Below are 24,881 nucleotides of genomic sequence, written 5' to 3'. Positions count from 1 at the left end.
TTGCGCTTGTACAGCGAGTCGCAGATGGAAATGCGATCCATTAAATTTTTTCGGCCAAATTATGCGGAACCCATACATCATAGCGACTTACGTAACCAAGCTTCACTACATGATCGTGGACAGTGGTTTTCGATATTTTCAGTATCTCTGCTAATTTACGTGTCGTGTAGCGCGGGTTATTCTCGATCAGTGTCTTGATTTGGTCATCATCAGTAGTAGAGGGTCTGCCCGAGCGTTCTTGGTCTTTAAGGTTAAAATCACCAGCTCTAAACTTAGCGAACCACTTACGTACGGTTCTTTCAGCTAAAGCGCCTTCTCCGTAAACAGAATATATCGAATTTGTTGCTCGTGAGGCATTTTTGCCTTTCCGGTAATAGAAAAGCATCAAGTGTCTAAAATGTTCTTTGTTTTCTTCCATCTTCAAAAGAGTACAAAACTGACACGAATCAATTTATCTGAAACAACTTTTTTCCTAAAGATGCGTTGAAATGTTACCTTTAAGCATATGTATATAAATCGTATGTTTTCAATAACATTGATATATTCAGACATGTTCCAACGCCATCTATTAAAAATCGGCACGAACTTTTCGGACAACCCAATACGAACGTATCAAATGCATAAATCACTCTATTCAGCCCTTTTGTATTGTTCTCATAGTTCGAATAGTAATATTGGATGTACAAACATTAACTATAGATTAAAGTTTTGTTTTTGCTGATGCATTGCTTATTAACTAATAAGAAGCGACGATAAAATAATTAATTTAAAATTAAAATTAATCATCATTATATGGATGCAGTTCGTAGCATGTCTGCCTTAGAGGAAGAGCTCTACCTCTCTTCCTCGTGTTTCCGGAGTGACGTAACTCCCGATCGAACTCGGCACGATGCTGGAAGTCTTTATGCCACCGCGGGAATTCGGTGATTAATTGCACCGGTAATTAATTGCACCGGTAATTAATTAGATGGCGTGGACGGTACCACATGTCGAAGAGGCGGCCCTAAAAAGCGCCCTGATTCATAGCTCTCCTCCCATGGAGGAGCCTCGGCCCTTCCCTCCCGATGAACCAATCAAGGTCATTGACCTTCGAAGGGGATACGTTCCCGGCGTTGTAGGGCTACGTGACGGCGATCTAACGTGAGCGATACGCAAAAGATTGATTGCGACTTCACGATTTTGTGCCTCCGATTAGGGGTTGATTTTATCGAGGAAATTTTTCCTGTATCAACTTTTGGGGGAAAAGATACTAAATAATCGGTATCGAGAAATCGAATATTTATCTGCTCGAACGTTAACACGATTAATTGCGTGGAAATGATCACATAAATCCCGTAATTGCAACGTCGCGAACACAAATGAGAATGAATGATTCAATCTTGTTAGTAACCAATTCTCGAGCCATTTAGAATCATTAGCGAGATTGAGTAAAAAATAAATATACTTATCATTATTAATAATCTCGCATATCGCGATACATAAGCGCGCACGGTGTTTTAATTATTGTTAGAGATCCGCGGATCGTTGTTCCTCGATTTTTCAACTGTCGACTTTTTTTTAATCATCTCGCGTGAGAGAATATTAAAATCCTTCGCTGCGATTCCGCTGGATATTAAGAGGGACCCATAATTAGACCACGCCTAGCCTACTTTCCGCGCGCGGGTCATTCACCCCGCTCGAGAGGGTGTATTCTCGCCATCTGGCGTGCTCTTGCTCGCCTTCCGCCGGGCCGGGTCTGCACCTGCGCGCCGCGCAGAACACCCCACGTGGCTGCACGCCACGTGGTGGCCGCGAAAGAGAAGCGAATGCCGGCAGGCACTCCGATGTAACCGGCGAGGGTGGTGGTTCGCACCGGAAAAAAAGACAGTCTTCGTCGAGGGGATGAGTATCGACCAAGGGCAAGGGCGAGGGCATGCGTATACGACGCACAGGATCCCGGAAAGATAAATCGAAGCCCATCGGATCCGCCTTCCCTTCCTCTTTATCACCCCTTCCTCCGAAGAAGGAAGGTTGCCTTCTCTTGTTATTTGTCGACGCCGTTACAGCCGATCGGGTGGCTCGTTCGTTTTTAGATTGTCCACCGGGAACAAACGGCTATGGGGAAAATGAAGTTTCTCAACGCACGCAGCAAGGAGATAACGCGAAAAATATTAACGGAGGATCTCACTAATTCACAAAGATATCATCTCGAAAGTATATTATTATTATTAGGGCGGCTCGTCTCTTTTCCCATCCCTTTTTGGAGATATCCGAGTTTCACTGCACATCGTGATACATCAAAATTATTTAATATAATATTTTATCTCCTTTGCGCGCAATTTTCAAGTATGTTTAGAATACGAAAATTGTTGATAACACAAATAATCCCAATATACAATAGTTACATGAAAAATACAGATGATTTAATCTTCTTTGTAAAGCTTCACTTTTCAGCATTCTTTTTCTTAAACATTAATCTTTCCGAAAGACCATGGAAACGCCTCAATATTTTCGTTGAAAGAAAATCCATTTTCGAGTCATTCGAAGAATTTCTATGGAAAAGGATATCCGACGGTTTTCGGACACTGTGCCTCCATTTTTCCAAGAATCTGGTGCGAAAGTGGTTGGCATTTCTAGAGAATCGTGCCTCACGCAGGGCTCGCCACGGACACGGAAATTGATGTCCCCTGTCTACCTCATTTCCGGTGCGGGGGAGGCGGGGGCCGTCCGTACGCGCGAGAGGCTTACGCGCACGTTTAAATTGGCTCGGCACCGTTTTGGACAGCCCTGACTATTCGTATCGAGCGGCAATGCCAAGGGCAAGGGCGCCCTTCCCCCATCCTTCCGACGACCCTGTGTGCCGACATCCCCTTCGCCCCTTGCTCGTTCTCTTCCTCTTCCATCGGATATGCACGCATACACGCGCACGAATGGCGTGTACACGACTTACGAAGCGCGTCCGCGCGCGCATGCATGAGTTCGTTGTGGAAATATTTGCGAAAGTCTTGTCAAGGATTTTCCGGAACATTTGCTGCTGCTCCAGAAAAGTCAGGAATTTAATTAGTAAAGTAAATTACAGGATGTAACGCGCTTTAGATTGTACTTAAATATGCGTCATAATTTTATTTAAAAAATGATGCTTTTTTTATTGACAATATGTGAAGCACATAACGTATTGAAACCTTAATACTGATGCCAAAAGTCAATTTTTCTTGAAGAGTGATTCGAGAGCCACAGTTTTGTGAACATCTCTATCGCTCGGAAGACGCCATTTTGCATCGCGCTGTAGCTCGTTAATACCAAACAGTGAACACACAAATCTCCGTTTATCCAATTTATTTTTAATATATTTTGGATATAAATTATAGAGGAAAGTTCCCGATTATGAGATACCATATCGATTTTGCCGAATGTAAGGAAATCTATAGGCAGAATTAAAAAATGTAATACGTTCTCTTGAAGAGAATTTAATAAACTTTAGGTTGGTGAAATGAAAAATCTAATTTAAATATTATTTTTTCTGAAAATTAAAAAAATTTGAAAAAAGAGCTTTACGCAAGATCGCGAAAGTGTGCTCCTAATATAAGATACCTTGAGAAATCGGTGTTAAAAGTGCAAAATACATCAGTATTGCTAGTAAAAAACTTTATTAGATATTTTTATAAAAATACTGCTGCCACAGCCTTCGCCAAATCTTCACGATTCCACTATCAACGCTTCCTCGTATCTCTAACCTCCATAGTCAGATTCTATAAAAGTTAAATACACAAAAATTCGTAATATATATTCGTGTTAACTTTTCTTTACCCTTAACGTAGTATTTTCTTTCTTTTTATTACACTATATACTCTTCATATTCGAGCAATAATTATCTCATATTAAGAGTACCCTAAATATCCCATTATACGAGCCACACGCCCAGCGGTTCCGCGATCATGAAATCTAACCTCTACAATTAAGCAATTCAACAAATCGCGTATTTTCCTGTTACTACGATTCTACTCTATCATTGCATACTGAATTTATTGCCAACCATTTCTTTATTATGTAATAAACAAGGTTTAAAGACTTACCTTAAGTTTCTTTGACATGTTCACAATTTCACAAACCTTTTCTTGCAAAAGCTAAACGCAATAACGAACAATGAATTTTTCACTAAATACATTTTACACCAAGAGTAATAAGTTTATGGTGGAATTAGCAGATGGTGCTCACTAGTTTAGCAGAAACTCCATTATCTCATATTAGGAGCATATCTCATAATAGGGGATTCTCCTCTATATCCAATTATGCAATTTAATTACTTTTCATTACATAATAGTGGCTAAATTAAATAAGAAATAAATAAACAATGGTTTTTTATATTTAACGTTTATTACATATAGAAATGGTCATTTCGTAGATATCTTTAGTAGGAAATATGACGATTCGATTTCTTTTGAAAATACATAATATTCTTGTTTTATTCGACCACCGGATAGTATTTGAGCTTCTAGCTTGCGGGAGTTTCCGGGGTAGAGGGTTGCAGGAAAATAGGCAAAAAAGCGGCGGGAGAGAGCGGGTGCTGGCAGGGAAGCGGTAGAGAGAAGGTGAATTTAATCGAGTACAACGACGAGGAAAGGACTTCGCCGAAGATGAAGAGAGAGATGAAAGAGAGAAACAAAGAGCGAGAGAGAGAGGTGAGGTGAGGAGTGCGCCTTGTCGCGCCGGAGAAAGCTGCGTTCGGCCTCGCGGGGTTAACGCACTCTTGACGTTATACCGCGACTAACGATGATGTTTCTCTACCGTTACGTAAACGCAGCAGCGCCGAAGCGGCCGCCGTACCGCGTTCTGCGTTCTGCCAAGATTGGAAACCCCGCTTTTGCAACGGGTTGCCCCGCTGCGATCCAGGATCCGATCGGGTCCGCTCGATCGTAGAAGCGAGATTGAATTCAGTGTACACGCAATTAGAGAAACTTCTTGGATGTGACTCTGTACATTTGTTTAGTAATTTTTCGTATTACGTTTTGGCAAAATTTATATATTGATTCGGAACCGATAATATGTACAATATAAATATGTAAAGTAATATATTTATGTTACATAGAAGAGACAAATTTCCTAGACAATTTCCACATATCTCTCGAATGTCACTCGACGAAACTTAACGAGACGTAGTCGCGGGCTAATGAAGAAAGCTACGGGCATCTCAGATCATGCAATTATCATTTTACACGAATAACGCGCGTGATTTATGTCTGAAGTTTTTTACATCTGGCGAATCTCGGAAGCCAAACGAGAGGCGGACTCGGTTTCTCGAGCTGCTCTCTCGGATTCACGTGTGGCTAAATGACGCGTCAGAGAGAAAGAATCAGAGTTTACGGCAGGCCGAGTCCCTTTGATGGGCCGGCCAGCAACACAAACCACGTCTTGTGTGGACGCGTGTCTGGCGGTCCAGTGCCGGCCGAGCCGGAAGCTGCGCACGTACGTACGTTGCTCCTTCAAAGCGATCGCTATTCGTGGTAGCGATACCTGATGGTAGCGCCGCGGACGTGTTTATTAATAGAGCCGCTGGATTGCGAGATTTTGGCGAGGAAACTGCGAGCTTGAGGTACGGTTGCTTCGCGTTACGACTCGGCCCTGTTGCTCGCGGTAAGACGAGCAGCTGGAGGGTGAAGAGAGCGAGCAGAGGGCGTAAATTACGGCATGGTCAGACCAGCCCGGAGATGCTGTTTGATGCCGCGTGCGCGTTTACGGGGGTGATTAATGACGCCGTTGAATCGCATTCGGAGTTGATATCGGTGTCCCTTTGATGTAATAATAGTAGCTGCCATCGTTGCGACACTCGTAGGAAATTATCTCGTTATTAATTTCCGTCGGCTCGTTCCTCCGGTCTTTCGGCTTGTACGCATCTAATTTGTGCTCGAAATTAATTGTCTCTTTTTTTGTGTGGAAATTTGTGGACCACTCCTGATGAATGTTGGTGAATCCTTCGAGGTAACGGAAGTACTTGATAAGGGTACACTCTGCGCGTAGTTGGAAGCGAGTTTCGCTCAAACGTAGATCGACTTTAGCAATTAGATTGATTAATTATCCCACGCTAGAAAAGTCAGTGAGTTACTTTCCTCCAATTATGCATTCCTAGTCAACAAACATAGTCAACAAATCCATCATTATGGAGTCGCCTGCAAAACATCCTGCGATTGCGAAAGCATCGAATTCGCGCTCGCGCAACCGAGTGCGATTTTTGTGTATGTGTGTATGTGTCGCGTGTTACGTACACGTGCACGTATGTGCGCAGCCTAGAAGACGTACGACGGGATCCCGAGAAGGGCGATGTAAGATCTGGAAAGATAGTCGAGACTGACAGGTCGTATAGAAGATCGGAATGAAAACAAGTTGATCACAACAATAGGAGTATTGGCCGTACAGCCTAAGACCTAGGCGTGTGAACCAGGGATCCCGGAGAGTTCGAGTTCAAATCTAAGGCAGTCTCCTAGTTATTTTTCGCCTCTTACAATTCAGAAGTGGGATAAAATCCGCTACCCCTCGAAGACAGTTGAGATTCATCCGCTACCCCTCGGAGAGGAGGGAGTTGAGAAGCAGCTGGCCGGTAGTGAAGCCTGAACATGGAGGTCGGGACGGACTCAGAAGAGTGAACCAAAAATGGATGTTGGGAGGGACTCAGAAGAATGAACCAAAAATGGAGGTTGGGAGGGATTCAGAAGAGTGAACCAAAAATGGATGTTGGGAGGGACTCAGAAGAGTGAACCAAAAATGGAGGTTGGGAGGGACTCAAGTGGAGTGAACCGACGATTTGGAGACATTCGGGGACGAATGTAATGTCAGGCTGGCCGAGCTGTAAGATCTGGAAAGATAGTCGAGACTGACAGGTCGTATAGAGGATCGGAATGAAAACAAGTTGATCACAACAATAGGAGTATTGGCCGTACAGCCTAAGACCTAGGCGTGTGAACCAGGGATCCCGGAGAGTTCGAGTTCAAATCTAAGGCAGTCTCCTAGTTATTTTTCGCCTCTTACAATTCAGAAGTGGGATAAAATCCGCTACCCCTCGAAGACAGTTGAGATTCATCCGCTACCCCTCGGAGAGGAGGGAGTTGAGAAGCAGCTGGCCGGTAGTGAAGCCTGAACATGGAGGTCGGACGGACTCAGAAGAGTGAACCAAAATGGAGTTGGAGGACTCAGAGATGAACCAAATGGAGGTTGGGAGGGATTCAGAAGAGTGAACCAAAAATGGATGTTGGGAGGGACTCAGAAGAGTGAACCAAAAATGGAGGTTGGGAGGGACTCAAGTGGAGTGAACCGACGATTTGGAGACATTCGGGGACGAATGTAATGTCAGGCTGGCCGAGCTGTAAGATCTGGAAAGATAGTCGAGACTGACAGGTCGTATAGAGGATCGGAATGAAAACAAGTTGATCACAACAATAGGAGTATTGGCCGTACAGCCTAAGACCTAGGCGTGTGAACCAGGGATCCCGGAGAGTTCGAGTTCAAATCTAAGGCAGTCTCCTAGTTATTTTTCGCCTCTTACAATTCAGAAGTGGGATAAAATCCGCTACCCCTCGAAGACAGTTGAGATTCATCCGCTACCCCTCGGAGAGGAGGGAGTTGAGAAGCAGCTGGCCGGTAGTGAAGCCTGAACATGGAGGTCGGGACGGACTCAGAAGAGTGAACCAAAATGGATGTTGGGAGGGACTCAGAAGAATGAACCAAAAATGGAGGTTGGGAGGGATTCAGAAGAGTGAACCAAAAATGGATGTTGGGAGGGACTCAGAAGAGTGAACCAAAAATGGAGGTTGGGAGGGACTCAAGTGGAGTGAACCGACGATTTGGAGACATTCGGGGACGAATGTAATGTCAGGCTGGCCGAGCTGTAAGATCTGGAAAGATAGTCGAGACTGACAGGTCGTATAGAGGATCGGAATGAAAACAAGTTGATCACAACAATAGGAGTATTGGCCGTACAGCCTAAGACCTAGGCGTGTGAACCAGGGATCCCGGAGAGTTCGAGTTCAAATCTAAGGCAGTCTCCTAGTTATTTTTCGCCTCTTACAATTCAGAAGTGGGATAAAATCCGCTACTCCTCGAAGACAGTTGAGATTCATCCGCTACCCCTCGGAGAGGAGGGAGTTGAGAAGCAGCTGGCCGGTAGTGAAGCCTGAACATGAAGGTCGGGACGGACTCAGAGGAGTGAACCAACATGGAGATTGGGAAGGACTCAGAGGAGTGAACCAACATGGAGGTTGGGAGGGACTCAGAGGAGTGAACCAACATGGAGGTTGGGAGGGACTCAGAGGAGTGAACCAAAAATGGATGTTGGGAGGGACTCAGAAGAGTGAACCAAAATTGGATGTTGGGAGGGACTCAGAAGAGTGAACCAAAAATGGAGGTTGGGAGGGACTCAAGTGGAGTGAACCGACGATTTGGAGACATTCGGGGACGAATGTAATGTCAGGCTGGCCGAGCTGTAAGATCTGGAAAGATAGTCGAGACTGACAGGTCGTATAGAGGATCGGAATGAAAACAAGTTGATCACAACAATAGGAGTATTGGCCGTACAGCCTAAGACCTAGGCGTGTGAACCAGGGATCCCGGAGAGTTCGAGTTCAAATCTAAGGCAGTCTCCTAGTTATTTTTCGCCTCTTACAGGCGAAGAAAGAGAAACGGCGGCGGAGAAAGAGGAAAAAAAGGTGCTAATGGCTTCATTCTCCTCCGGCAGAAGAAACGACCCTGCGGGGCATCAATTAAGGTGTTACGAGCCGTAGCCGCGGCTCGCCGTTCGCCGACGATCGACGCGAATCAAATAAATTAGCCCTTTGTTCTCGGCCATTAATTGCGCCGCAACCGCTGGGAAATCCGTGAAGAATCGCCGATGATCTTTCGGGACGCTTCATGTACGAGTGAGCGCGCACTCGCGCGAACGATGCACCGCGAAGCGGCATCGCATTTGCGCTCGCGCCTTCACTTTCGCTGCACTCCGTGCACTCTCGCCTCGTCATTCCCATTCAGCACTCTCGTAAACGGGTTCTCGGGTTCCGATCTGTCTTCGTGCAGCTACGCGTCCTGACAGATCGAAAATGGTCCCGATCCCTGCAGGGAGCATCCGATAAATGATCCACTTTTTTAATTGTTCAATGAAATTGAAAGGAAAATTGTTCTACTCTTCTTCAATACTTGGACTTATTAAAACCATCACTGTGGGAAGTGTCTAAGTGTTAATTAAACAATTGACTTCGCTGGTTATTTTTTATTGTTTTTTGGTTGATCAGCAAGTCAGAAGGAACTCGAAGAAATGCATGTTTGCACAATCGAGATGACTTCTTCGTCAATGAGGAAACATTTTCATCACGCGCGAGTATCATTTCCGCGCGCGTCGATTTACCGTACGGCTGTAATGACGCGAGCGCGCGAGTTCGTTAGAAGTGCACTCACGCACAGCGGATCGAATAGATTTCCCGAGATAGCCCGATGAGAAATTCGCGCGGTGGGTCCTCGTATCGAGCGTAATGTACTAGCATTCTCCCTTCGCCGTGTCACTTTCGCTGCGCTCCGGAGAATCCGCCATTCCCGTACGGCGATCACGCGTGCGTGTCTAAGCGCGTGACGCGCATACGGGGTCGTCATTGAAGGAATAATCTGCATTGCATATGTGGAGCTCGACGCCGATAGCGGTGAGCGTGATCGTGACAAAAAGTCCGATGAAGTAAGAGAGCGGCAGTTACTCGCGAAGCGCCGCTTTTCGCAGAGGATTATAATAATTTCAGCTATAATTTCCTGTTACCCAGAGAATTAACGATCGCAATCGACCCGACCGAATCGGCGAGCCGCGCGAGTCGCTCTCGCGCGCGAGTTCCACGCAAGCCGGCGAATGCAAGTGCAAGGTAGTGCAACGGCACGGTGAGTCGGTAGAGGTGAGCGAAAGTTCCTTACGTCAGCGGTGCAGGCGCATAATCCGCGCATAATGAGCCGTCGATGTGCCGTGATCGCGTGCATGCGTATACGTGCGTCTATCCCGCACGATCTCGCGGTTTTTTTTCTTCACGTAAGCGGCTGCTAAACGGACGAGCCATCATTTTGCTCTCGTACATCCTGCTCGGCATCCTGTCTTGCCTGCGCTGTTGGAATCGACATCATGAGCGTTTAGATTAGAGCGCGGAAAATGAGACAGCCGACGCGGAAGTGGTCTCTCTCTGCTGAAGCTGTAGATCACTTTCGCGTGTGCGAACCGCGCTTGCGCTTGTTCCGCTCTCGAGCGGCGCAACAAAATGAGAGATTACTTGTGAAAGAAGCGTCACTCGCGTATTTGGAGGGGACTTGGATTACGACATGGAACAGATCGAGCAAGATGCCGTTACGCCGCGTGAACAAAACATCCCAAGATTCAGAGGCGTGTTTGTTGTTTTCACTGGTGAACTCGGGGAGATGAGCCTCGTCTGATTATCGCGACTGTGGGAGCCGAAACGAGTTACGAGGAAGAGAATAACGCTATTTTATTCAATATCCCATCCTGTTTTACATATTATTTTCTATTAATAATTCAAGAGTGGATAAACATAAAATAGAAACATCCCGTGCAGAAAATTGTTAGGGCCTAATATGAAAGTAAAGACCCCTATAAGGAATAAATAGGGATGTCCTAAAAAGGGATGCCCTATCATTGCCACATCGTGGCCCGATTAGATATTATATTTTTTATTATTTCCTTATAAGGTCCCGAAAAAATATTTGTTACATACCATTCTAGGGCCATATTAATATTGAGGAAAATTAATCGGGTCCTACTTAGGACCCTATAAATTTTTTTATACGGGATGTATAATGTATAATAGACGTGCAAATAAAAATAAAATATAGATATATATCAAAAAGTATATAAAAGATCATATAAATTTTCGTGAACACGTTTAAACAAATATCCAGTCAGGAAAGTTCGAATCGCGCACGATTTTACTCAATTTCGATTCGAGAGCGTTGTTGACTCAGTCTCAGCGACTCGTGGTTCCGAAAATATTCGTTGTAATGAGTCGCGCGGGGCTCGGTTACCACGAGTTCTCATTGTGGACGTTGCTTAAAATGACCCGTCACGAAGCAACGACCCGGAAGCGATAACTGCGCGCGAGGTCGAACCCCACGGTCGATAAGGAGGTCGGGCGTGTAGCGGCGAGCTACGGGTTTTCCAGGGTGATATATCCGTTGTTAATGTGGACTCCGCTAAGCTGCGTGTGGATGTGCGTCCGTGTGTATGTGTGCTGTGCCATCGAAGCGATCTTAGACAACCACGATGCGTTTCCGACGTACCGCGATGGCACGATAGGCCGCACGAAATCTGATGCATTATTATTTCACGTGCGATGCGATGACGAGCCGGCCTAACGACGCGCAGGTCGACAACGTTAATTCGAACTCGATTAATGGTCCACGAGGGCGAATCTTTCGATCATGTGTTGGGGACTTTCCCTCGATAAAATAGCCCGGGCTTTTATTAAGGCTTGTTCGGCCGGATCCCTGCGGTGCGCGCACGCAGTGGACGGAAATTTCGAGGGTGCACTCGGAAAACTTCGATATGGTTACTGTTGTGGCAACGCTTCGTTAACGAATATTAACAGTTACTCGTGATATATCGCAATTTTCGCTTTGGAAACTGACACTCGGGTGCGAGCGAACACGCGATAATTAATTAAATAAAATCTCGCGTCAATTGGAATTCGATAGGAGAGAATGTAGAAATTACTGAGTTTATGTAAAGTGCAAAATTTATCAAACTTTATCTTCGAGCATTTTCTTGTATCATTGTTCCATTTTACAACGATGAAATTTTATTATTCTGCATTATTGAAGTGTCCAACTCGCCAGATTTTTCGATTCTCTTCAATTTGTTTTAGTACTATCTGCATCAAGCCAAAAGCATATAAAATGCAAGCTATAAAATATATCTAGCGCTAAAAAATCAGAGCAGAGGACACGAGTCGCATGTCGACTCTCGCGCGATGTGAACGCGGCTTAATACACGTCGTGTTGCAATGGCCCAGAAGCGGTAGCTAGGCGAAGGGTCAAAAACACCGAGCGGCACAGTTTCTAGGCCATACGCTGCTATCTATAAACCCCTGTGCGAGCTTCAGCCCCCGCCGCGCTCTCTTACTCACTCCCTCTCTCTCTCGCCCTCTTCGCCTGCCACCTCCCATCGCCTCTCATCGCCCCAACCCTCCCACACTCGCTGAACTCTACCTACACCATCCACAGGACATGGCACTTACACCACCGTGCCCCCCTCCGCCTCCGTCCGCACTCTCTTTCTAGTCCTCTTGCTCCGTCCTTGTCGCACCCTTCCAGTGGCTAGCGCTCTCTCACTTTCTCTCGAGTTCGTATCAAGCGAATGCCGGTGGCTCTATTATAGCATCTTGGACTTCGGAGTAGAAAGAGAGAGAGAACGATTCTCGGAGAGACTCAAAATAGAAGTGCCTTTGATATTTCCGGTTTCCGCGGAACGTCACCACGTCACGACCGGATTTTCGTAGCCGCGATCGGTGGCGAAAAGCTGTAATTGCGGCCCCCGAGATCCGACGTTTGTCCCGATTTCGTCGCGCGCGCGCAATTCTAGATTCCCCGTCATCTTCATCCTTGAACCGCTTGTGTTCACAAACTGAATCGCGAAAGTCGATCATACCGTCGACTTTGAAAATATGAGGATGAATCGAGAGTAACTTTCGAAACGCAGCAGCTGATAATCTGTAATCATCGCGTTTATAATTTTTTCAACTAAATTATTTCATATAAAATAAGTTTGTCTCAAGTTTGTTATTTTCCTCCCGTCGTGTTCTTTTCAAAATTCAGCATTCTCTATCAATTTCCATCTCACGAGCGAACACTTTGCCGGATAGCAACGTCGATTCTCCGCGCCACGTGGCCGTGGAAAAAAGCGGACGAGCGCGATTGATTCTCGCGATGACCGGAAATGGACCGCGCCCGCGATGTTCACCGTGTGATTCGGCGCTTAAACTTGACAATGAGGGGACCCGCCGGAATGCTCTTGAACGAGGGAGATAATGCGTTTGTGCACGCGCCATTACCCGGGCCTCCTTAGCACTTACGCAATCGCCGATCACTGGCGTATCTGCGTGCCCCACGTTCGCACGAAAGTATCGTTGCAGGCCAGCGACCGATCGCGCTCTCTCTTCCGCGAAGGTTCTCATCGCGCCGCAACTCTCATCGTGTCACAATCGGAAAATCGATACTCTCCTGAAATGCGCCGAAAGATCCCCTATCACGTTAGCTAGAGATTCTCACCCTTTATTTTTGCAGGTGTTACTAATTGTCAGAAAAAGCGTAGGAAAAGTCGGATAATATTAGGTGCAAAAGTTTGTTTTTTCAGCGCTCTAGTTTTAAACTTTGAGAGAAAAATGACTAAAACTTTTACCTAATAATTCAAAATATATAAGTATACGTATATATAATATCAGAATTTTTTTATTTTGAAGATAACGTTTCAATTTTTTATTTTGTTTAAAATTAATGTAGAAAAGTGCAAGTGTGGTTCGCAGATTGCGAATTTGCACATTTTGACAATTGATCGACTGCATTATCGAGCATCTCACGTCAAAGAAACTCCTTAACTCGTGGAAGAAACGAAGTTTCTAAGTTGATTTCGCGACGCACGTAACGTCCAGAATTTCAGTTGCACTTGAATGCGCTCGTTTCGTCCGTGCATCCGCGCCGTTGCTCGTAATAGCTATCTTTGCTCGGTTTAATACTCCGGACTAACGACTTTCACTCGGTGGGAGACTCACTTCCTGAACATGCAAGTCAATCAGGCACCGTTGCGCGATCGAGTCGCGACGAAAAATGGAAAACCCCCTATCATTTCGCGAATGTCGATCTACTATTAATCGTTATTAATCTCTCGTTCGCGGCACACTTTGTAGCGTGACATTTCTGCGTAGATATTTCTCACCGAGCGTGTAATAGTGCTACGTAATAGTTGCTCTTAATTTGAAGTATTGCGCGAGATACAAAACTTACAGATATCCGTATAAATATAAGAATAACATGACTGAAAAATGAACACGTTACGAGATCTGCAAGCCGTTCATTCAATCCGGACTTTCTGTCAAACTTTTTAAAATATTTATTGCAAATCGAAAGATAGACGGATCGCCCGTTGAAAAATGAGAAAGATAGTGAAATAAATAAATATAATTTCGCCAGATATATCACGAGCGTCGATGACAAGGCTTTAACTTATTTTGGTAATATTGCCTATGTAACGTTCCCTTATGCAACATTCTACGGACGATGATTCAAGCGGAATAGAGTAGGCGTAACCGTAGGAGTGCAGGCACGAAGTTTACGGTCTATCTTCCCCGGCAGCTGAATGAACTGAGAGTGCAGCTTATCGGAAATGATTCCTTTTATCGCGTCGCGGCCGTTCCTTCCGATTTGCTCATTCATGGCGCGCGAAAGCGTCGCTCATCGTCATCATCGTCGTCATCGTCGATGGGATTCTCGCGAAACGGTGCCCACGGGGTCCTAAAAGGCCAGGTCATTTCACTTCCCGTTGCATAACGCAATTAAACGGTTATTTAACACGCCGGCCCGTGGCAATGCGACCGAGCGAGGGCTGGGAAAACGAGAGAAAAAGCACTTCGCGGTTCCAAACGACCGGGATTGGAAAACGCGAGCTGGAAACACGTTATTCCGCGCGATTCCGTTATCCCGGTTATCCTATCGTAATTAATAAAATTGACGGTAATCGGCAGAATTACATGTGCAGCTCTCCTAATATCGCTTTACGTAACGTGCGCTCGACCGAATACGAGGTTGTTGCATAACGAAAGCGGTTGAACGATCGGCCGAAGGAAGTGTAGATTTGCCGTGTTTTATTTGCAAAACGTCCTGTTTTATTTGCATGATGAAATGATGGATTGTGTTGTATCGTGAGATAACGCTCGTTCGTTCCTCAACTATCGCCCTCTCTTCCATGTCAAATATTCTTTATGTATTCGAGTCTGTGGAATATGATATGATTGTTTTATTATTCTATATATAAAGCTATTTTAAATATATTATTTTTTAGGTATGAACAAAGTTGGAACTTTTGCGGACGTGCAACAGAAAACTCGTGACATAAAAAAAGTGATGTAGAGATTAAAAATATTTGCATAGACTCACTAATATTTAAAAAGCAATGAGTCAGGAATGCAAACAGAAATAAGAAATACGTCACTAGCATTAGTAAAGTTTAAACTGTGATGTACACCGTACACCGAAATATACCCTGCTTGCGCTTCTGCAAAATTCTATTATGACATCCAAATTCGATTTGATCGGCGAACTTGATTTCGCTAGCTGTAATCTGTTGGCGCAATTGGTCGCGCCATTCGTTTCAGGATATCTAATTCAATCACGCGGCAAAAAAGGACGTATTCATCAAAAAAAGAAATAACGAGTCCTAACCGTATGCCACCTAGTTACGCGAAGCTCCGTCTGTCCGAAACTCCGATTCGCTTATAGAACTTGATTAACCTGTGCAACGTTTTCAGACTTTCAAAACTTTTTATTTCAAAAAATAAGTTGATAATCCCTTTTAAGGACTATGAGTATATTTATGTGAAAGTTGCACGCCGTAAAAAGCGATATAGTTGATTAAAAAAACATTTTCGTGTCAAAGGAATCAATGTATGCCGCGATAGCGGTTGAGCTTCACTGACCGGTACAAATAAGTTCTTCTCTACGTCATTACGGCAGATCGAGCGATCTGGCAGTGTTACGTGGCCAGGAGGATGTGTGAGGGATAAAGGGGAGATGCAGCATGGGGGAGGAGGTGAACGGACAGATTCGCTAGGGGGGAGGGTGGGGCATCCGCGACGGAGGAGCACGAAGAGACGATGGGTGCAGAAGGTCTCTCGATTCGCGAGGCTGTGGTCACTCGTACAGGTCATTTCCTCGTGGATAACCCAATTAGAGCGATTATTTAACGCTCTAGTCGCGGTCCGTTCTCCCTCCACCTCCTCCTCGTCCTCCTCCTCACCGGCTGCTACCATCTTGCCGCCTACTTTTACGGTGCCAGCTCGGAAGGCGCGGCGGTTTCGTCAAGGGAAGGGAGAGGGCGCGGAAAAGACGCGGTGGAACAGGTACCACGACCTGTCGTGGGTGTCGGTAAAAGTACCTATTTCTGTATCTAGGTATCCCCGAGGCCGCATCCAGCCATGCGATCTTGGAGAGCCTCGCGATTATCGTCGAGCGTAAACGATATTCTAGGTGGACTCGAGACTTAACGATAAATATATCAGGAAACATATGGTTAACAAGCCTGTTCTTTATTACTGCGATAATCATGTAGGGAAAAGATCTTTTTATTAATTTAATGTGGCGTTTTTCCTTTCTAGCAATAATTTCTAAATTAATCGAAAAAGCCGGAGATTTACTCCGCCGATTCTAAGATATCTCGCGGCGGCTTTAAGCGAAACATCCACGGAAAGGGGATGAGAATGTCTGGGAACGCCTTCAAAGGGGGACAGGGAAAGAGAAGGTACCGCCGGCAGTCTCATCGGCCGATCGTTTCGTGCATACGTCCCAGGCTGCGACATTCTCGCTGACAGCGGGCTCGGCAACGCGAGTGCGCACTGGCCCGTCGTCCCAGGGTTACCCGCGGTCGTTGTGTCCGAAAACTTTGGCAATAAACTTACGCGGGGGCCTCGGCAGCGAGCGCGAGCGCGCGGCGACCTGGCCGCGCCGATGGCAGTGGCAGCGCGCCGTCGCCAGGATAGTTTCACTAGTTGCGTAACTCTAATGAGCTGGCCACTGCCGGCTGCTACCGTTGCTGCCGTGCAGGAGGGACCCGCGAACCTATCATGTACCCACTCGAAGGACTATCTTTCATCGAAACGCTTCTTGATAGTTAATCAATTCCTGGAGACATTATTGCAGTCCCTTCGATGATTTTTGAGTTGGTGGAATGGTTTGATCGGAAAACTCTGGAGAACGCGATCTCAACGTTGCAGATGAAGGGAGGTTGATTGGGACAGTTAAGGGAATCGTACATTTAAGATCGCGTGTATTAAGACCGGGTACTTTGTACGGATGTGGATAATTAACTGTAAGTCTCTCACTTAAGATGGCCGTTTCGAGCGGACTCTGTAATCATCCGTCATTATCGCTATAGAGCGAGGATTATTTGCGGTCTCGGATTGCAAGGCGGCGAAATCGGAAACGGCCGCTTGCGTGCCTGCGCATTAACTCGAATTTAACGTCATCGTGTGATAATCGCCTTTTACTTGTCGAACCTGACCTGACGAACGCGTTCCGCCTTTACTTTGGACTTCAGAGTAATTTACGATACAATGTATTGGCTCGCTACCGGGCGCGATTGCAGTCTCTGGCCGAAGCGGATCGGGCGGTCGGCAAGTCGTAGTGCGAAACCCTCGCGCGCATCTACGATCGACAGGTAGCCGATAGTTTCACCGGTTGCATAATCGATAGCGTGCCAGCCAGTTGCCGTCAAACGAACCGACCGCTTTGCAACAACAAAGTGACTGGTACGATCGGAATTTGAGTCACCGGGTAGAGAGCTTGGCAGCGCTCGGATTTCAATGAGAAAAATTATCGCTCGAAGGCATCCTTTGATTTACACGTATCAATCGTTTTTGGCAGATCTAGATATTTTTTTATTTTATTATTGTGGCAGAATAAATTATTTACAAATCACACCATGGTGATGCGTAGTGCGATCATGTTCAAGTAGATTTAAACGTCGACAGAATTATATAATACGTGCAGGCAGATTATATAATCCAAGTGGGAAAGTTATATCTTTTACACATTGATCTACCTAGTTTACGTGTAAAACTGCGCTCACGATATTCCACGTGTAGAGTGATCATCGTCCCGTAGATTTCCGACGCTTATTACCAGCGGCTAGCTCCTTATCTCGCTTTCAACGAGAACGCTCACGTATCCGTCGACAAGCGCTCGCACACCCGTACATGCCAGCTCAGGCTTGTATTGGCTGACTGATAGGGTTGCGCAAACGTCATCGAAAAGTTCATGATACAAAGTCACGTTACGAAAACGGCGCGCTCGCTCGCTCGCTCGCTTGCACGTCGACGGCTATGGGCGCGCGTGCGCGCGCGGGAATGCAATCGGTGAATGTTAATGCCAATTCGAACACACGGGCAATAATAATATCGGCGTACGCAATTGCGTCTCCGCGCCACCTTTTCCCGGCGCGACGCCTGCTCTCATTTGCATCTGTCGCAGCTGCCAGTAGCCGCAGGGCCCGCTAATTAGTCGTAATTGCGGTGACCCTCGACCGACGATCGTCTCTTAACTTGAAATATTGGGTTGGCCAAAAAGTAATTGCGTTTTTTTCCAATAGATGGACATACATGTCTTGAAATGTAACTAACTTCATTCTAAACCGCAAATTCATTATGTAGGCTAACAACTCACAGTTCAAGCTTGTTTTACAAGAAGAAAGTACACGATTTCGTTAACAATTGTTTCTTTGCCGTCGATTTCAAACTGGAAAATCAAAAAGAACATTTTCCTCATATTTTCTTTTATTACTTCCGAAAAGGGAAAAACGCTGTGCAAGCTCATAAAAAGTTATGTCATGTATATGGCGAAGATGCTTTAAAACTGCGGCAGTGTCAAAATTCGTTTACTAAATTTCGATCTCGAGATTTTAATGTGAAAGATGCACCACGCTCAGGAAGGCCAATCGAAATTGATGATGACAAAATAAAGGCACTGATCGATTCGAATCGGCGTTTAACGACACGAGAGATTGCTGAGAATCTTAACATATCGAAATCGAGTGTTGAAAACCATTTAAAACGACTTGGATACATTAGTAAGCTCGATATTTGGGTACCACATGAGCTGAAAGAAATTCATCTCACTAAGCGTATTGACATCTGCGATTCTCTTTTGAAACGTGAGGAAAATGATCCATTTTTGAGACGTATGATAACAGGCGACGAAAAATGGATCGTCTACAACAACGTCAAACGAAAAAGATGGTGGAGCAAGCGTGATGAACCTGCTGAAAGCACTTGAAAAGCAGATATTCACCAAAGAAAGATTGTGCTGTCAGTCTGGTGGGACTTTAAAGGTATTGTGTATTTTGAGCTGCTTGCAAGGAATCAAACCATTAATTCAGACGTATACTGTCGTCAACTGGATAAATGAAATGATGCCATCAAACAGAAACGTCGAGAATTGGTGAATCGCAAAGGTGTTGTGTTTCACCATGATAACGCTAGACCACGTACAAGTTTGGTCACTCGTGAAAAATTGTTGCAGCTTGGATGGGATGTGTTACCATGATGTTACCACATCCACCATATTCGCCAGACCTGGCACCATCAGATTACCATTTGTTTCGTTCTTTGCAAAACGCCTTGAATGGTAAAACCTTGACTGCTGATGAGGATATCAAATCGTTGTTGGAATTGTTTTTTGCTGAAAAAGATAAGAACTTTTTTGAGCGCGGAATCATGAAGTTGCCTGAAAAATGGCAAAAGATAATCAAACAAAATGGACAATATATTGTTTAATAAAGTTTTTGTTTCCCATGAAAATTCGCCTTTTATTTATAGAAAAAAAACGCAATTACTTTTTGGCCAACCCAGCTCGCTCTAAATCGTGGCACTTAACTTGGAATTTTACGTGGAACGCCGAATTGATATTTGCGTTGGCGATCTCGAGGAACTCGAGGAGTCCCTCAACTTTGAGGAACCGATAGAGAGATCGTAATGATTGAATTTAATTATAGAGATTTTGTTTCGCTTTGAAATGCGTAAAGATGCATTTCGGATTCGTAGAATTTTCGTTGGTTGACCTGAGTTTGTAGAAATTAATTGCGCGATGTGGCCGGAGGAATGCGGCATGTTTGTTGCTCCAGCAATTGAAGCACCGGTTCCGCCGATAGCCCAGCGCTTCGATCGGATTATTTGAATGACACTTCATATCGGACACAGCTTAGTTTTAGGAATCGCTGTCGATTGCTCTTGCGCATGCAGTGTTCCTTTTTTTTTTAGTTGCACACACGATTGCATCCGCGGAATGTTACAGGTTTGTGCGGTGCATTCAATAAACTTCGCAACATTCAGCAAAAACTTCCATTACGCTCGGCACTTTAGCACTGCTGTTTTAATAAACAGCTTAAAGCCGTCCCTTTCAGTGTAATCGAAAGGATATTCAAACGGGATTTTTATTAATATGTAAATAATTTCGCAAGCAACAAGCATGAAATCGCGGAATTAATCCGGGGTGTGTGGAATATTCACGAGCGCAGCGAGATGCGCAAACGAAACGAACTCTCTCGCTCATGATTGCTGCAAGCTCGTAATTTTATGTAATGCATCGCAGTATACATTTTTAATCAACTCGGCGACTTGCGATACTCGCCGTTATCGCATTCTCAGTTAGCGTTATGTTCGCTGTGCTTTTATCAGTTTATATAATTTGACATCCGTTTATTTTCTGACCAGTTCGCGGAAAATCGCGACGTTTAACAGTCGATCGGTTAGTGCTCGATTTAGCAGCTCGTATCACAGTGAGTCTTTCAAATATTTACATAATCGAAAAAAATTAATCGATTCTTGATAATTGTGAATGGAGTTTCAGCGACGTTTTAACCAAATTTTTGTTTCGACCAAAATTTATTGAAAACAAGAGCTTTATAAAGTTTACAAGAATTTTTATTTTTCGTTAGTTTGTCATTGCATTAGTGAAAAACATTCCGTAGAAGCATTTGCAGCTACATTTTATTTGTCATATCGTAAATGTAATATATCAATGGGTATTAGGTTTGACATTATTTTAGGTGATAGAGAAATGTGTATTTCTAATTCTTAGAGTGTTGATACTTTTCAGATGAGATTCATGAACTGTTGGCTATTGTTGGCAATGATTCTTTTGCTAATGGGATTTGCAAACGCACAAACTGAAACCGTCGTTATTAAAGGGAATACCTACATAATTACATTTCCGCACAGATGCGAAGAAGGATTTAAATATATAAAAGGCCACTGCAGACCTGTTTTGTGAAACCGTACTCATAATCCATGATAATACGTATGGAAAATTAAAAAATTATTTTATATTAATGCTAAAAATAGAAATATAATCGCGCGTTGTTTGTTTCGATGTGGAGATGTAATATCTTTACATTAATATCGTTTCTCACACAAAAATGATAAAATACGTTATGCTTATCATATTTCTTTGTCATTTGATGCTTTGATGAAAATATATACAGAAGAAGAACCCATTGAAATTTGCTGCGTTTCGCTGCATCGTCAAGGATACAAAATCTTTTTCCTCGTGAAAGGAAATTGCGATATCATGCCGGATAGTTATGCATAGTGCGTTTCATTGTACCCGCATCGCTCGTGGCAAGCGGATTCCTTCTACCGTACTGTTATTGTGTATCTGTAAAAATTCATCTCGAACAAGGTCAGGCATCGACAGTGCTTCTTGATTCATGGCGGCCGAGTTTCCGACAGTGCGAGATTATCCGTTCCGACGGAGCAACGCGAGGATCCTGGAAAACTTGTTTCGACATGAACAACAAATGTGAATGATGGATTAGAATACAGCCGCGGGGTTCTCTTGCACAGATCTCCGAAAAAGCGATGGTTGAATCAGCTCTGCGTGAGCTGAGTCGCTCGTCCTTGGCGTAGTTTTTAAGCTAATGCGATGATTGATACGATGATTGATGTAACGATTATTCATAATTATGTGCTCGACAAATATACTTTTACATAATTTTTGTAAAAAACAAAGCTATCTGCAACATTGCGATTTTCTTCCTGCTAGAAGTCTATCGAATAATCTTTCATTTGGATAATATCAAGTGCATCTTCATACTACGATAGATCAATTAATTTCTTTTATTTATTAATTTATTAATAGCATATGCGCGATAGCGCGTGAATACTGATAGCGTATTTCGCGATGCTCGCACGATGCGCATACGATCGAACTCCAGTTATCTGTGCTGCCATACTTTGTCCGACTTGCATCATCGAGATGTAGCAATCGGATATGTATCTCTTACATTTTATTTATATGCCGCGAGGATAAACATGATACGTGCACTTCGCATAATGTCTTGATCTCATTTTATCCTTCGCGCTTCACGCGACGTGAAGGATCCAAGTCTCAGGATCGACTTTACATCAAAGTGGCAAATCCATCCACGTTTCGCGCATGCATAATAAACTCATACATGACAAATATCGTCAATTAAGTACAAGGCGATCGGAAGGTTGGAAGGATAGACGACAATATTCGTCACTTCCGGATGCCAATCCTCGATCCTGACATCTGATCCTCATATTACGTATCCGCGGAAGAATTTGCTCAAAAATCCGCTCGAAACATTTCGGAGAAACGCTAGAACATAACGAACGCATAACACATCTGTAATAAAAAATAATTTATCGGATCAATTACGTGGAAACTGGTTGTCCTCATGAGTTTCGCGCGGATGTCTCCGATCTCTCCGCACCGTCGAGCGACGATCGATGATGCGCGTCCTCAGCAACCCTCTCGCGTCGTCGCGCTTTTTTGCAGCGGACTTGCATCGCGCGCTCGCGCATGGCCGTGTGCGTTCCGCTTGCCAGCGTTAAGAGAACGAACGATTCACCTCCCGTGGCCTAAATAAACAACCGAGAATACATCGACCCGAACGCGAGCCTAGCCTCGCCGCTCCGCTCGTCGTCGACTTTGCGCTACGATCTGCACGACGACGGGCGGATCCGCTGCAGCGTCATCCTGTCTTTGCACCTGATGCAGCAATGCAAAGCAAAGTCGATGTCGAAATTAGTCGACAAATTGCTTTGCAATAGCAGCCTTAAACGCAGGTTCCTTTCGCTCCAACAGAAATAAAATTTGATGCAGTTTCGGTGAATTCGAATTTTGGTATCGCCGCGAGCACAATTCTGCATCCGCGAGATCTGGAGATTATCATTACATCGGCTCTGCTCGCAGTTTATTCCTCTACTGTGAGTTGTAATAGTATTGTAGCAATTCAATAATTCATGCTATTATTAGTGTTTGTCCCCCATGCGATTGAAATTGATGCTTGTTCAGTCGTACTTGACGCCAAATTAACTTCTCCGCCCGTTACGATCAGGCTGATTCGAAGTCGCGTTTCCAACGCTCGATTCTAACTAGTTGAAGGCTAACGATCCGCGGTATCATTACCTAAACTAAGACCCGGCGAGAAGAATAGGCGTTTCGGCGTTGCGTAAGCTCTCGCCGCCGCGCTGGAAAGCCTCGCTGGCATTAAACTTCGCTATCGCGCCCGCGCGTCCATTTTTCCGCCTACTTTTGCGAGATACCGGCGAATTTTTGCCTGGCCTACTTCACCTTATCGTGACTATTGTAGAGCCGTAGGAGGACTACGATCGGACACGGCCGGGTAATTTGCGTCCCTCTCCCTCCCTTCCTCGGCGGCCGTCGCCGTCGCCGCCGCCTCGTCGTCTACGCCTTGTCATTGAAAGTGTTCAAGATCTAGTGCAGAACGCAGCTGCATATTGTGCCGTTGTTGTCGGTAGTTGCGCACGCTACGTAAGACGTTCCTTGCGCGAGATTATCGTTGAAGGCAGCACGCTCGATGACTCGATCGCTCCGTGCGGCTTCGCGCGAAGACGAAGAAATATTTCGCACGCTCCACAGTGGGGAATTTTCGCTGAAACGTGGCCATAAATCGAGGAATCATCAGATTTGCACAAAACTTGGTAGACTTATGCTTTCGAGGTTGCTGATCACGAATCCAATATGTAAATTTACAAAAACAAAATGGCGGTCTTAATATAGTGTAGCGAACTATGAAATACTCATCAATATCGATATCAATGAATGTTTGTGGTTGCCGATTACGAATCAGATTACAAATGTCTCTATTTAATGACATCAATAAAAATTTTTTTAAATAATTTTTTAAAAAATTTATGTAAACAATTGTTTTTCAAAAATGTTATTAACTTCATTAAATACGGGCGTTTTTACCATGAAACTTTTGTATAAAACATTTTTTGATATTTCGAATACTTTTCGAGATATATCGAGAAAAGTAATAAGGTGGTTGTAATAAGCTTATAACAAGAGTAGCAGCTAATTATTGTGAATTTTAGTTGCTAATAGTATAGACTACAAGATGAAAAAGAAAAGAACGCGGGATCTAGCGGGATCTGCAACTAAAGTCTACACGAAGTAAATATTAATTTAGGAAAATATAAACTTTGTCGGACTATCGTTATGTGTCGTAAAACAAACACGACAAGAGTTATTTCAAAAATGTAAATAAGAAAAATCTTCTACAATCCTCCAGGAAGAGCATCCATTTTGCAGAACTTGATTATCACTTTTATTTACAAAGTTATTAACACTCAAAGTTCAATGAAAATATTCACGCAATGCGTGAGAAACGTGTGTCGCCCATAAAGGCCTACTTTCAACTGACATACCTGCTCGACTTAAAATAGTAGGGGACTAAGGGCAACGGGATTCTATCCAGGGAACAGTCCTTTATCGATTCTCAAGGACAATAGACCCTAACTCGAAACTTCATTTTTCGATTTTTGACCAGCTTTTTGACAAAATTCCCCACTGTGCGCTCGCGCGAACGTATTGCTGAAAATTATGCGAATCTCTCGGGAACGATCGTCTGACTGGAATGCAAAGGTAAATTGAAAGGTACAAATTCACGCGGAATTATCTGCCATGGTCGCTCGGTCGCCAGAAACGAGGACGAGACGGTATCGCCGTCCAGCGTCGGAAAACTCGCGCGCGGAATGTTCGGGCCGAATGTCGTAATGGGTAATCCGCCGTCCCGAATTACGTTCCGCGCCATGTAGAGCAGGCGGATGATAAAATCTCGTGCTTCGTGG

General features: G+C 44.5%; 2 long non-coding RNA genes across 2 annotated transcripts in view; both read left to right on the top strand.

Annotated features, from left to right (window-relative positions):
- The window catches only part of LOC105275051, a 184,689-nt gene that overhangs the window by 22,709 nt on the left and 137,099 nt on the right, over positions 1 to 24,881 (top strand). The window lies entirely within an intron of this gene.
- LOC105275050 lies at positions 19,943 to 21,767 on the top strand. Its single transcript, XR_893166.3, has 2 exons — positions 19,943 to 20,536; positions 20,857 to 21,767. It is a non-coding gene; the product is annotated as an uncharacterized LOC105275050 (long non-coding RNA).

The sequence above is a fragment of the Ooceraea biroi genome, chromosome 8, assembly GCF_003672135.1.
Source record: "Ooceraea biroi isolate clonal line C1 chromosome 8, Obir_v5.4, whole genome shotgun sequence".
In the NCBI taxonomy this organism is placed as follows: Eukaryota; Metazoa; Arthropoda; class Insecta; order Hymenoptera; family Formicidae; genus Ooceraea; species Ooceraea biroi.
The sequence above is the reverse complement of the archived record's forward strand: the minus strand, read 5'-3'. Positions and strand labels throughout refer to the sequence as shown.